Source organism: Lepus europaeus, chromosome 15, assembly GCF_033115175.1.
Source record: "Lepus europaeus isolate LE1 chromosome 15, mLepTim1.pri, whole genome shotgun sequence".
Lineage (NCBI taxonomy): Eukaryota > Metazoa > Chordata > Mammalia > Lagomorpha > Leporidae > Lepus > Lepus europaeus.
In genome coordinates this window covers 44,389,134-44,402,610 of record NC_084841.1, presented here as the reverse complement: position 1 = coordinate 44,402,610, position 13,477 = coordinate 44,389,134, and the positions used below count along the sequence as shown (strand labels likewise).

Sequence of the window (13,477 nt, the reverse complement as noted above, 5' to 3'; positions counted from 1 at the left end):
CTTCTCCCAAACCCGAGGGGGCGGAAGGCGCCGGGCCCCACTCGGAAACCACGGCAATCGCGGTTCTGCCCCCCCCACCCCCCATCGCACGCAGCTCCCCTCAGACCCCACCGAGCTCGGGCGGCCGAGGGAGCCGTCGCCTCGGTCGCCACCAGGTGCCCCACACCCGGACAGGCGCAGCGCCGAGGCGCCGCGGGAGGAACCGCGAAGGCCACGGCTCGGCCTCGGCTCCCTCACTCTGAGGGGAGGAGCGGTGCACACACAGGCGGCCCGGTGCGGGAGGCCTGACGGAGGGAAGCCGAGCACGGAAGGCGTCGGACCCGTCCCCAGCCTCAGCCAAACACCCCCCCACGCCGGCGAGGCTAAGCCTCCCACCCCTCCCCACAACCGCCGCCTCCGCTCCACCCGGCCCGAGTCGATAGCTGGAGGGGCCTCCCCGCGCCGCCCTCTCCTCAGCCTCCTCGCTCCCCGCCGCCCCCCCGTCCGCGGGCAGCCTCACACCTCGCGCCGCCAACGCCGCTCCCGACCCCTCAAGCCCCAACGCCGACACGGGCACCCCCCGCCTCCCCCGGACTCCGGCGCGGAGCACAGAGGACGGTGTTACCTTCTGCCCCACCAGAGGTGCCCCTGGCCTGGGGGTGCCGCTGCGCTCGATCCCGGGAGGAGGTTTTCGGTACTTTGAATAATCCCCTTTTGCCGCTTTTCCCTCCCCCACAACCAGTCTCAGTCCCAAAATGGCGCCGATCCGATCCGCAATGTTCTGGGCCAAGTCTCGCGAGATCGTGGAAGGTGGTGAGGCGGGGAAGGAACCAGAGGGGTTGAGGAGAAGGGCGGGAAGGCGGGGCGAGGACAAGAAGGAGGGAGAAAGGGTGTGGAAGAAGCTCTGCGAACGAATCTATGGGGCGGAGCAGCAGGAGGAGCGCCTCTACCAGAGAACCTTCTGGCCCAAGCAACCGCTCACGCCCCGGTCAAAGAAGCTCCGCCCTCTACGTCGAGCGACTGGGGGCAGGGAGGGGCGTGGCCACGCCTGGGGGCGGGGCCCCAAGGAGCCCCCGGAGGCCGGGACGTGCTGGGGGCGGTGGCTCCGCGCGGTGACGTCAGGAGCAGCTGGAGTCGGGGATTACCCCCTGCTGCTGACGTGAGGACGGTGAACAATCGGGAACGTTCGGTGGAAGGGGGAATTCCCCGCCGCTCCCGGAGGAGCCCCTCCTCCCGCCCCTCCCCGGCCCGTGCCGCCGCGAGCCCGGGATGGTGACCGCGGAGCGCTGCGCGGCAGCCGGCCGCGTGGGCTCGGGGGGCGCGCGCCGCCGCGTCTTCCGCGGCGCGAAGCTCTGAGGAGGCGCGGAGAGCGGCGGTCGGGCCCGGGCGGCTCGGAGGCGGCGCGACGGCCGCCCAGGCGCTTGGCGAGCCGGCGCGGGAGGGATGGGGCGCCCTGAAGCCGTGGCCCTGCGGCGCGCGCCGGGGACGAGTGGCCACTGGACACGGCTGTGCGGATTGTTTCTCTCTGCACTCACGCGACCGTGGGTGGATTATTCCACAGAGGTCTCCCGGCTCGTTTTGCAATGAATGGTGCGGTAGTCCGTTTTTCCAGTGGTGCTACCTTTGGCCTCGCTTTGCAACCTGGAAAGTTGGCCTCCGGGAGGAAGAGGGACCACGTGGAAGGTGGGGGGAGGCTGTCTTAACGAGGAAAAATCCGGAAAACAGAAAGTGTTTGGCTCTCCGCCCTCCCCCTGGCCACGAGAGCTGCTTGCGCGGAAACTTTATGGTCCTTTTATGTGCATTGTGGGACTTGTAGTTTAATGGAGTGCTTCTCCAAGCCCCTGACAGACCGCTGGAATGTAAACGCTCCGAAATGTACACCTCCCAACCTTTTATTTTAGTCTTCGTCGGGCAGACGGCCACTTTTGGCAATTAATGGATGCCCCGCTGGGCGTGAAGGAAAACGAATTAACACTCCTTGGATGCCTGTGTGTGCCAGGCGGGCTAATCCTTACAGCAACATCTGAGGTGGCTGTTTCTCTCCCCCCCCCCCTTTTGCGAATGTGGACTGTGAAGAGTAAATGTTTATGTGATATGCAAATTGGGTACCATAACTGGCCTATAACCAATGTAAACTCCAACTCTGTTTGGGTCTTTTTTTAAAAAAATATTTATTTTATTTATTTGAAACATAGTTACAGAGGTAGAGTCTTAATCCATGGTCTTTGCAGCACACCACATTCCTCTGTTCTTGTCGGGAGAAGAGGACCTGGTTATGCTTTTCTTTCTAAGCACAACGTCAAACCAAGCAATAATAAAGGAAGAATTTGATAAAACAAATTGCACCTTCATATGGCAGAAGACAATATAATAAGTTGAGAAACAAATAGCAAGATGGAGAAACAATTCTAAGGTACAACAGCCAGGTTAATATTTAATTATGCTTACTATCCCTAGTATCTAATTTTCATTCATGTAGTACATAGGTAAGTCAACAGCTCTTACAAACGATCAAGAAAAAGATAACCACACCAATCCTTTTAAAAACTCAAAGGACAGTGCACAAGCTAGTCATGAGTCATGTATGCAGAGGTGATGAAATGTATGTGCATGTCTGTGAGTAGGTATTCTACCTCACTAGGAAAAAAGGTTAAAGTAAAGCTAACAGCGATGTACCACTTTCTACCTAGCATATTGGCAAATATTCAAAAAGACAAACCTCGATGAGCATATAAAGACCACTTATTTGTATTAAACGTGTCATGAATGAAAATCTACAGATTTTCCTCCAGATCATTTGACTTTCATAATTTTTTAAATCTTTAAAAATACTTCTTCCAGGTATTTTACATCCTCGGATTTATTTTAATAAATAGGATGAGCAGGTGTTGTTGTGCAGGAAGCTGCTGCTTGCAATACTCACACCCCACATCAGAGTGCCAGTTGAGTCCCAGCAACTCCTCTTCTGATCTAGTGTCCTGCTATAGTACCTGGGATAGCAATAGATGATAAGCCGAGTGGGGGACCGGTGCTGTGGTGCAGCGGGTTTAAAGCTGTGGCCTGCGCCAGCATCCCATATGGGCACCAGTTCAAGTCCTGGCTGCTCCATTTCTGATTCAGCTCTTTGCTATGGCCTGGGATAGCAGTAGAAAATAGTTCAAGTGCTTGCACCCATGTAGGAGACTTGGAAGAAGCTCCTGGCTCCTGGCTTCAGATCAGCGTAGCTCTGGGTGTTGAAACCACTTGGGGAGTGAACCAGCAGGTGAGAGACCTCTCTCTCTCTCTCTCTCTCTCTCTCTGGCTCTACCTCTCTCTGTAACTCTGTCTTTCAAATAAGTAAAATAAATCTTAAAAAAAAAAAAAAAGTAGTTGGGGTCCAGCTACCCATGTGGGAGATCTGGGTGGAGTTCCTGCCTCCTGGACTTAGCCTGGCCCCAGCCGTTGCAGCCATTTTGGGGAGTGAACCAGCAGAGAGGAGTGAGCTCTACCTCTCTTGCCATTCTGCCTTACAAATAAATAAATTTTTAAAAAGAAAGTTTAAGGTATATCTATATAATAGAATACTTTTTTTTTAATAGTGTAAACCAACACATACTGACAAAGATGTTTGCTATGTTTTGCTAAGAGATGAAAGTGTGTGGTAGGAGGCTGGTATGTAGCCCAGTGTTAGGATGCCCTCAGCGTAAATTGGAGTGCCTTCGTGGTGCCAGTTTAGACTTCCGACTCCACCTTCCTGCTAATGGAGACCTTCAGCAGCAGCCCTGATGGTTCAAGTAGTTAGGCTCCTGCCACCCACGTAGAAGATGTGTGCCGAGTTCCAGGCGCCCACCTGGCCAAGCTCTGGCTCTTTAGGGTGTTTGGAGAGTGAACCAGTGTAAGGGAGAGAGTGCTTGCTTACTTGCTTGTTCATTTTCTTTTTTAAAAGTATGTACATGTATATAAAAATGGGCCATACCTAAGGAATAACTTTAAAATAAATCAGAACTTTTTGCTTTATACACTGTATAACATTTGAATAATACTTTTAAAATAATTTAAAGTTTAAAACTTAGCTGCCTAACAATATACAGCAGTTGAGAAGCAGAATAAAATAATTTGTCTAGGAAACTGAATCCTTCACAAGTCCAATATTGCTTCTATTTCCATTATAATCCCATGTCTGCTGCTGTAACTAATTGCCCGTTTCTACCTCTGCCTGGAAACTGAAAAGATGTGCAGGGCTTTCCTCAACATTCCTCCTACACTTTTTACACTCTTAGAATTGCTTCATTTCCTACCTGTCTCTATCACGGAACTCAAAAATGCTTTAAAGTAGTCATTTTATTCATACTTATTCATAGCAACAGGTACAGTTTCAACCACGGTGTAAATTCTCCAATGGCTGTTAAATGCATAACTTTCTCACCTGAATTCTTTGCTTTAGCCCCACTTTCTGCAGGTCTCAGAATTGCCCTTATCCTTGAAATACTGAAATGGAAATACTGTGTCTTTTAACTAGAATTGCTTTTCTTCTTCCCACGGTCTCTCTACTTTGCAAATCCTTATTTCTTATCCCTAGAAACCTTATTCAAGTAACACTCTTATCAGATAGAGCTCAGAACTTCTTCTCTCACATGTTGATTTACACTCAGTTTTATCAGTGTTTTATCTGTGTGTTCTCTGGTATGTCCTGTCTTTCTAGATGGCGAACCCAAAGTCAGGGAAACTTCTATTCATCTCCTGCCCTACCCCAGGCTTGAATAACTTGACTTTTACTAAGTATTTATTGAATTTCTGACAATGATGGAAACATCCAGAACCCTCCCAGTCCCTGTTCCCAAGCACCAGCACAGACTGACAAGTCTTTGAAGGCCATTGATAAGGAATACAGGTCTCCATCCTCTGACAGAAGCTGTCTCCTTGGTAATAGTGAAAAATATCTACACACTCCTCTTTGTTCCTGGAAAGTTTATAATCATGTGCTCATCTGCCTTGTGGGTCTCTGTCCTCAATGGGTTTTGTAAGGAGAGAACCCATGCCTGTTCTGTTCACTGCTGTATCCCCAGAGCCTGCAACAAGTTGGACAGAGTAAGCTCTCATTAACTACTACTTTGGGGATTGAAAGAATACAAAAACACTTTGAAGAAGTTATCTCAAGGACAACTCCACCCTATAAGAAATAAAAAGGTTTTATTTTAATTTCTTTTTTTTTTTTTTTTTTTTTTTACAGGAAGAGTTAGTGAGAGAGAAAGGTCTTCCTTCCGTTGGTTCACCCCCCAAATGGCCACCATGGCCAGCGCACTGTGCGATCCGAAGCCAGGAGCCAGGTACTTCCTCCTGGTCTCCCATGCGGGTGCAGGGACCCAAGCACTTGGGCCATCCTCCACTGCCTTCCCGGGCCACAGCAGAGAGCTGGACTGGAAGAGGAGCAAGTGGGACAGAATCTGGCGCCCCAACTGGGACTAGAACCCGGAGTGCTGGCGCCTCAGGCGGAGGATTAGCCTAGTGAGCCGCGGCAACAGCCTATTTTAATTTCTTAAATGTTATGTAACAAATTCAAAAAGATAGAGTATAATTTTAACTTTGAAAAGATGTTATCTTTAATCATGATGGCATTTAATGATAAATTTGCTGTTCATTAATTTAAATTTTTAGGTATAAAAATAAAATATGCTTGCTGTCAAAAGCTTGACGGGAGCCAGCACTGGGGCATAGTGGGTTAAGCCACCTCCTGTGACACCGGCGTCCCATATTGGCCATCAGTTAATTCCCAGCTGCTCCACTTCGCATCCAGCTCCCTGCTAATGTACCTGGGAAAGCAATATGGTATGGCCCAAGTGCTTGGGCCCCTGCTCCCTGTATGGGAAACTGGGAAGAAGTCCTGGTTCCTGGATTTAGTCTGGCCCCTCTGGCATTGTGGCCTCTTGGGGGTAAACCAGCAGATGGAAGATCTCTCTCATTGCCTCTGCCCCTCCCTCTCTTTGTAGCTATGCCTTTCTTTCTTTCTTTCTTTCTTTCTTTTTTTTTTTTTTTTTTTTTGACAGGCAGAGTGGATAGTGAGAGAGAGAGACAGAGAGAAAGGTCTTCCTTTTTGCCATTGGTTCACCCTCCAATGGCCACTGCAGCCGGTGCATCGCACTGATCCGAAGCTAGGAGCCAGGTACTTCTCCTGGTCTCCCATGCGGGTGCAGGGCCCAAGCACTTGGGCCATCCTCCACTGCCTTCCCAGGCCATAGCAGAGAGCTGGCCTGGAAGAGGGGCTACCAGGATAGAATCTGGCGCCCCAACCGGGACTAGAACCCGGTGTGCCGGTGCCGCAAGGCGGAGGCTTAGCCTGTTAAGCCACGGCGCCGGCCTGTAGCTATGCCTTTCAATAAAATTAATAAATTTTAAAAAAAGCTTAATAGGTGTAAAACAGTATGAACAAATAAAAGTTACTTGTAATCCACTCCCAAAAAGTAATGAAATATTAATGTGACCATTTCTTTTTTCATGTTATATCTGTGTCATATATAAATATGACTTTATAACCAGTTTATGTATTCTAAGATTCTCTGCATTTTAAAAATTATTCATGTTGACTGTGTTCTATTTTAAAAATTAATTGGAAAATTAACTTCTTAGTTTAGAATATTTTATACCTGTCTTTAGGATCTTTTTAATATACAAAAAAAGGAGCTGTGTTCATACCAACTGATTTTTGTGACTTAATACAATGACTGTTTATGACATTAAATCAATTTCAATTATATATTCATTTTAAATTATGCAAATAATATAAGCATATTACAAAAATTTCAAGCAGGGTCCAGCATTGTGGTACAGAGGGTTAAGCTGCTACTTGTGACACCAGCAACCCATATTTTGGAGTGCCAGTTTGAGTTCCTGCTACTCCACTTCCAACCCAACTTCCTGCTGATGTGCCTGGGAAGTTAACAGAAAGTAGCTCAAATACTTGAACCCCTGCCACCCATGTGGCTCCTGGCTTGTGACCCAGTCCTCGCTGTTGAGGCCATTTGGGGAGTGAACGAGCAAGTGAAAGAAATGTCTTTTCTCTGTCTTACCCTCTGCCTCTATCACTCTTTAAAATAAATAAATATCCTTTTTCTCTTTAAAGATTTATTCATTCACTTGAAAGGCATAGTTACAGAGAGGCAGAGGCAGAGAGAGGAAGAGAAATAGAGAGATCTTCCATCTGCTGGTTCATCCCCCCTCCTCCCCTCCAATGATCACAATGGCCAGAGCCAGGAGCTTCTTCCGGGTCTCCCATGTGGGTGCAGGCGCCCAAAGACTTCAGCCATCTTCTATTGGTCTCCCAGGCCACAGCAGAGAGCTAGATTACAAGTGGTGCAGCCAGGACTTGTCCTGGTGCCCAAACAGGTTGCTGGCACTGTAGGTAATGGCTTTACCAGCTACGCCACAGCACCAGCCCCAATAAATATCTTTTACAAATTCAAACAATACTAAAATATAGGTTAAAGTCCTCTATACTTAAGAGTTAAATTTTTGTGAACATTTTGTTGCAATCCTTGTAGATATTTATTTCCTATGCACACATGTGCCATATACATATATATTTTACTAAACTTGGATTAGATTTTAAGTACTGTTCTGTAATTTGTTTTCTCTTCTTAGTAATAATCTTTCCATGTCAATAGACATAGCACTAACTTATTATTTTTAAAATTTTTCTAATCATCTATTGAAGGAATTTATCTTTTTTAACCAGTGTTTTATGGAAGGATATTTAGCTTGTACCTAATTTTTCTCTACTAAAGTATGTATCAATGAACAGTTCTGAATTTAGAGACTGTATTGGGAAAAGAAGGGAAGTGATGGAGATTATTGCAATATGCCAGAGGATGACTTAGTAAGTCAAAGATGGTGGTTTAAAAGGAAAATGTGGCTAAGTGACAGAATCATTGAGCACTGTATTAACCAGGTCTCTCTCTCTCTCCCTCTCTCTCCCTCTCTCTCTCTCCGACATTCAAATAAATACATCTTAAAAAAGGAAGTTTAATCTGGCAAATTGAACAGAATTTCAGGAGAGAAGAATCTTTCAGCTAGAAACTGTTGCACAACCAGAGACACAAAGATGAAAATAAGTCAGAGCAAGGCATTTCCACCCACGCAGAGAAGTGACTGCCACCACCCAGGCTGCTGGGAACCAGGAGACAGGATTGGAGAACCACAATGAGACCACACCTCAAGGACTTGGACACTGGGCTAAGGAGATTAGATATTCAGCCTTCAGTCTTGGGAGTCTTGTTTTGAGCAGGATAGACTCATGACTGGATTCCTGGAAAAGAGATAAGAGAAATGAGACTCCAGGAAGAAAAAGAAGCTGAGAGGCTATTGCAGTAATCCAGGTGAAAGATTAGGACGGGGACTGCCCTGGCCACCTTTTGGTTACTCCTACATACCAAGATTCTCCTTGATAAGGCTCAATCACACCAACTATTTCTTCCCTCTCTCTCTTTTTAAAGATCTATTTACTTATTTGAAAGTCAGAATTATAGTGAGAGGAGAGAGAGAGAGAGAGACAGAGAGAGACAGAGAGAGAGAGACCGACCTATCCACTTGTTCATTCCACGGAGCACCACGACTGCTGGGGCTGGGCCAGTCTGAAGCCAGGAGCTTTATCCAGTCTCCAACATGTGTGGCAGGGGCCCAAGCACATGGGCCATCTTCTGCTTTTTTCAGACCATTTGCAGGGAGCTGGATCAGAAGTAGAGCTTCTGGGCCTCTGCTACCCATGTGGAAGACCTGGAAGAACTCCTGGCTTCAGTCTGGCTCAGCCCAGTTGTTGTGGCCATTTAGGGAGTGAACCAGGGATTGGAAGAGCTCTCTGCCTCACTCTCTCTCTCCGTCTCTCACTCTCTTTCTGTAACTCTGCCTTTCAAAAAAAAATAGGACATAGGATTCTGAGAATGTGATGTTTAAATATTGGGAGGACAGGGCAGGGGTAAAAATCAATGATGACACCTAGTTTCTAACTTGGGCACTTGGGTGGAGCCGATTGCATTCCTCAAGTGAGGAAACCTACACACAGAAACAAGTTAGGTTAAAGATGAAAATCATGACAGTTTGTGGTGTATATAGGAGTATGAATTTTCATATACAAACTCAAGTGGGCAGGAAATAAAACTCCACAATAAGCCCTATATGCCAATATTAACCTCAAGCAAGGATTCAAGGAAGAACAGGGGTTTAAGTCACCTATGAGTACTAGAATCTGCTGAGAGATTCTTGGCCCCCAAAAGCTCCACTGTTGAGTCATCCCTCAGTAATGACCCATGAAACAAAAATTCCAAAAAGATACAATGGAAAAGTTTGGAATAAAGAGCAGCAGTGAGAGCTTGAGTGTACAGAGAAAGAACAAAGAACAAAAACAATCAATTACAGCTTCCAATTTGAGTAGTGGTCAAAAAGGAAAGTACCGGCTAATGGGGCATATATCCCACATTAGGGTGCCTGGGATCTACTCCTGGTTGCAGCTTTTGGTTCCAGTATTCTGTTAATGCAGACTCTTGGAGGTTGTAGTGATGACTCAAGTCATTGGGTCCCTGCCACCCACCTGGACTGAGTTCCTGGCTCCTGGTTTCAGCCCAGCCCTGGCCATTGTTGACATTAGAGGAATGAATGAGTAGATGGGAACACTCTTTCTCTCCCTCTCTCTCCCCCACCCCCTTCTTGAATCGATTAATTACTTAAAATATCAGTGACACTGTTACACATCCAGTAGTGTTCAGCACAAAAAGAATTACTTGATCTAAAATGTCAGTACTGTAAGGTTGAGAAACTCTCCTCCAAATGAGAAACACCTTATCAAAGGGATTATAGTCTAATTTTTCTTTACTTAGCAATATAATCATCTTTTCAGACCATTGATTATAAAAATGTTTAAATACATTTAATGACAACCTACTATTTCATAGTATAGTTGTGTCATGACTGATTTAAATAATGGATCCCCACATCAATGAAATTTTACATTGCTTTTAATTTTTTGCTGTTAAAACAGATACTGGGATGAACATTCTTTAATAAACAAGATTTATTTTATTTATTTGAAAGGAATAATTACAGGGAGAGGGAGAGACAGAGAGATCTTCCACCTACTGGCTCACTACCTAAATGGCTGCTATGGCCAAAGCTGAGCGAGGCTGAAGCCAGGAACCAGGACCTTCATCTGGCTGTCCCACATGGGTGCAGGGGCCTAAGCACTTGGGCTGTCTTCAGCTGCTTTCCCAGGCTCATTGGCAGGCAGCTAGCTGGACTGGAAGTAGAGCAGCCAGGACTCAAACAGGCATATGGGATGCTGCCATTGCAGATGGCAGCTTAACCCACTTCACCACAATGTGGAACCCAACATTCTTATACATAAATATTGTGTGTACTACTACTGCTACTACTACCAGATTATGTGTCAACTATAGATCATTAAATCTACCTTATTCAAAGCTTTCTATTTATAGTCATCTTACCCTCTCCCATCATTATACTCCAGTGTTTTTAAAGCAATATTTTATTTGGTGAACAAAAAATGTTCTTGACTTTTCATTTGTTTCATCTTATGCTATCATGCTTTCAGACATTTCTATCTTTATTAACACTTCTGCCTCAAAATTTACAGGCAAAAAAACAGAAGTTGAAACTCAAATGGAATATTTTCAGTGCTTATCAACAATGTTGATTAAAGGCTTGCAAAAGGAGCTGGAAGCCTGAGGAAAATGAGATGTTTGGTTTATCTGTAGATTTCCTATACCTGGTTTCTCATTCCAGTGAGTAACTAAAGATTGCTTCATTTGCTCATCAGTATGACTCAATGTTCCTGGGAAGTCTTTGTCCCACATCACCGTGTTTGCCACAGTGATTACTAAGACTCTGGATTATCTCAAGTCTTCATTTCTACAGCTACTTGGCATCTGATTTGTGTCTTTTCCCCTGATTTTTATTTTATTTTTCTACCTAGTTTTCTGTCTCCCCAAGTCATAAAGTTATTAATATAAAAGCATTAATGAATTTGATTAGAAGCAAAGAGATGATTTCTGATAGAAACGAATTTACTAAATATTGGAACAGATGATAGAATATTTTGAGGAATTCCTAAATTTTAAATCTCCAAACTTGGAAGGAGTTTAAAATGGAGACTTTCTTTTTAAACTTCGAGGCAAGAGTAGGGGAGCTAATCAGCACTTCTTTTCCTTCTGATAGCATAATGCCAATTTCTTGAAGGTATCCTTTTTATGGAATATGGGTGAGACTGATCCCAACTGCCTATTTCTGCCAACCCCCCCCCCACTCCAATTCATGGTATAGACTTGCATATTTGACATATGAAGGTATGGGTGTGTGATACAGTAGTTTAGTCACCACTTGCGTCACCCCTATCCCATAACAAAGCACTTGGTTCATGTTCCTGCTCCTCTACTTCTGATCCAACTTCCTGCTAATATGTACCCTGGGAGGCAGCAGATGATGGCCAAGTACTGTAGTTCCTGCCATCCACAGGGGAGAACTGGATTGAGCTCTTCTTTGTCTCTGTCTCTCTCTCCCTCTCTCCACCTTTCAAATAAAATAAAAATAAATAAATAAAAATCTTTAAAGACCCACAATTGATTATCTGACTTAAAAAAAAAAACACAATTCTATAGAAATATGCTATCTGCATGGCCACAGTGTTCATTTGTGGGCATGTAACACTAGACCTATCAGAATCTTCACTAAGACTTTGTCACAGGTACTATTAGGAAGGCATTCTTTTTCTACTGGTGTTTCTCACACTGAGAGAATATAAATCTGGAATTTCCATTCTGCCTACCATGTAAGTCTCAGAAACAAACATAATCCAAGCCTCAACATCTTTCTAGTCCTTTCTGAAGCTGTGACCATCACTGCACTTCGGAGTAGTATGCGCAGACACATACCTTTTACTGGCTAATTGTTTGGGTTGACCTTTTGTGACTTTCATTCTAGGGAGTACCTATTGCAGGTACATTGTCCTGTAAGTCTTTGTCTTGTTAAAGGTGACTGAGTCTATGCAATGTTTTCTTTCATGCCTGATATCCAAAGTCAATTGAAGACCTTCAAGTGTCTGGTAAAGGAACCAACCATCTGAAACAACCCATAAGGTACACGCAATGGTTCTGGTGTTTTTTTCTTTTTGTGACAACAGCATGGCTAGCTCAAAGAAGAATCAAATTCACTTATTCTATCTATAAATAAGTTTCTCTTTAAAGCTAGATCCCTTTTGTGGACAATAAATTGAAATGGAAGCAACTTATCCTATCCAATTTTCCTCTGTCATCCAGGGCAGAAGCTCTTTTCACTTCAGCAGAATGAAAGGGAATCTAAGAAAAACTCTGGGAGGTCTGCTCGCAGTTTGTGTTATTTTCAACTGCAGAAGATAAATTCAGCCAAACTTCTGGAAGTATAAAATGAATAGGTGAAAGGAAGCAATCACTTTGAGAAAAAAATGGTTACTGAATCAAAGGTTGGGAGAAAAGCAGAATTGGAATAAGAAAATAAAATTGGAGAATAAGAAGGAAAAAATGGGAGGAAAAAGGATTTTTATGTTGTTCTTTGCTTTAACTTCCATACTGAAGGCTCACTTACCTGAGACATGATCATTCATCTATTAAACAGATGTGACTTAGGAACTGTGCTAAATGCTGAATATGCAAGATAGACCCTATCTATATTTACAAAAGTCAAATTTCATTCCTAGGAAACAAAGATAATTGAATATCAAACATTTACTGTATTATTGTGGTCATGTTTTCCCCATTCCCCAAACACCCTGGGCAATGGGCAAGAGGAGGGGAGTACTTAGTGAAGAGGGCTTTGAAAGAATGATTCAGATAGCTTCACATTTGCTCCTGGAGCTTGGAGGACATAAGACACCCAACCGAGACCTGAAATTCTCAAGGCTGTAGTTACTTGTTTTTCTGACAACAGAGCAAAGCAAGGGGTCTGTGTTGGGAATGGCCTGAACCCAAAGGTTTGTGAAGTAGAGGGTGCATGAGCTATCCATGGGTCACATGTGGACTCAGTGCAGGGAGCGGGACTTGACCCAGGAAGACCACTTTCAAAGCATGTGTGACTCCTTTAAAGAGGTGGGACACTGGAAACTGGTTGACACCAGGGGCCAGGAAAGATGGCACATGGCTAGCTGAAGAGGTCACTGCCCTACTCAAAATGGTTTCTAACCTTTAGATTTTTCTTCTTCTTCTTCTTCTTTTTTTTTTTTTTAAAGATTGATTGATTGGAAAGGCTGAGTTATAAAGAGAGAGAAGGAGAGACACACAGAAAGATATGCCGTCTGTTAGTTCACTCCCTAAATGGCCACAATAACCTGGGCTGGGCCAGGCAGAAGCCAGGAACCAGGTGCTCCTTCTAGGTCTCCCACATGAGTGCAGGGACTCAAGAACTTGGCCATCCTCCGCTGCTTTCCCAGGCACGTTAGCAGGGAGCTGGATTGGAAGTGGAACAGCTGGGACTTGGAAAGCCATACAAT

At 45.0% G+C, this 13,477-nt stretch overlaps 1 protein-coding gene across 3 annotated transcripts in view; it reads right to left on the bottom strand.

The window, feature by feature from the left end:
- Nucleotides 1-933, bottom strand: part of GPBP1 (GC-rich promoter binding protein 1) — an 81,370-nt gene extending 80,437 nt beyond the window's left edge. For all 3 annotated transcript variants that reach the window (XM_062212018.1, XM_062212017.1, XM_062212019.1), the window contains exon 1: nucleotides 605-933. The gene's annotated coding sequence lies outside the window, so the exon portion shown is untranslated. The remainder of the gene's footprint in view (nucleotides 1-604) is intronic.
- Between the last annotated feature and the right edge of the window lie 12,544 nt (nucleotides 934-13,477).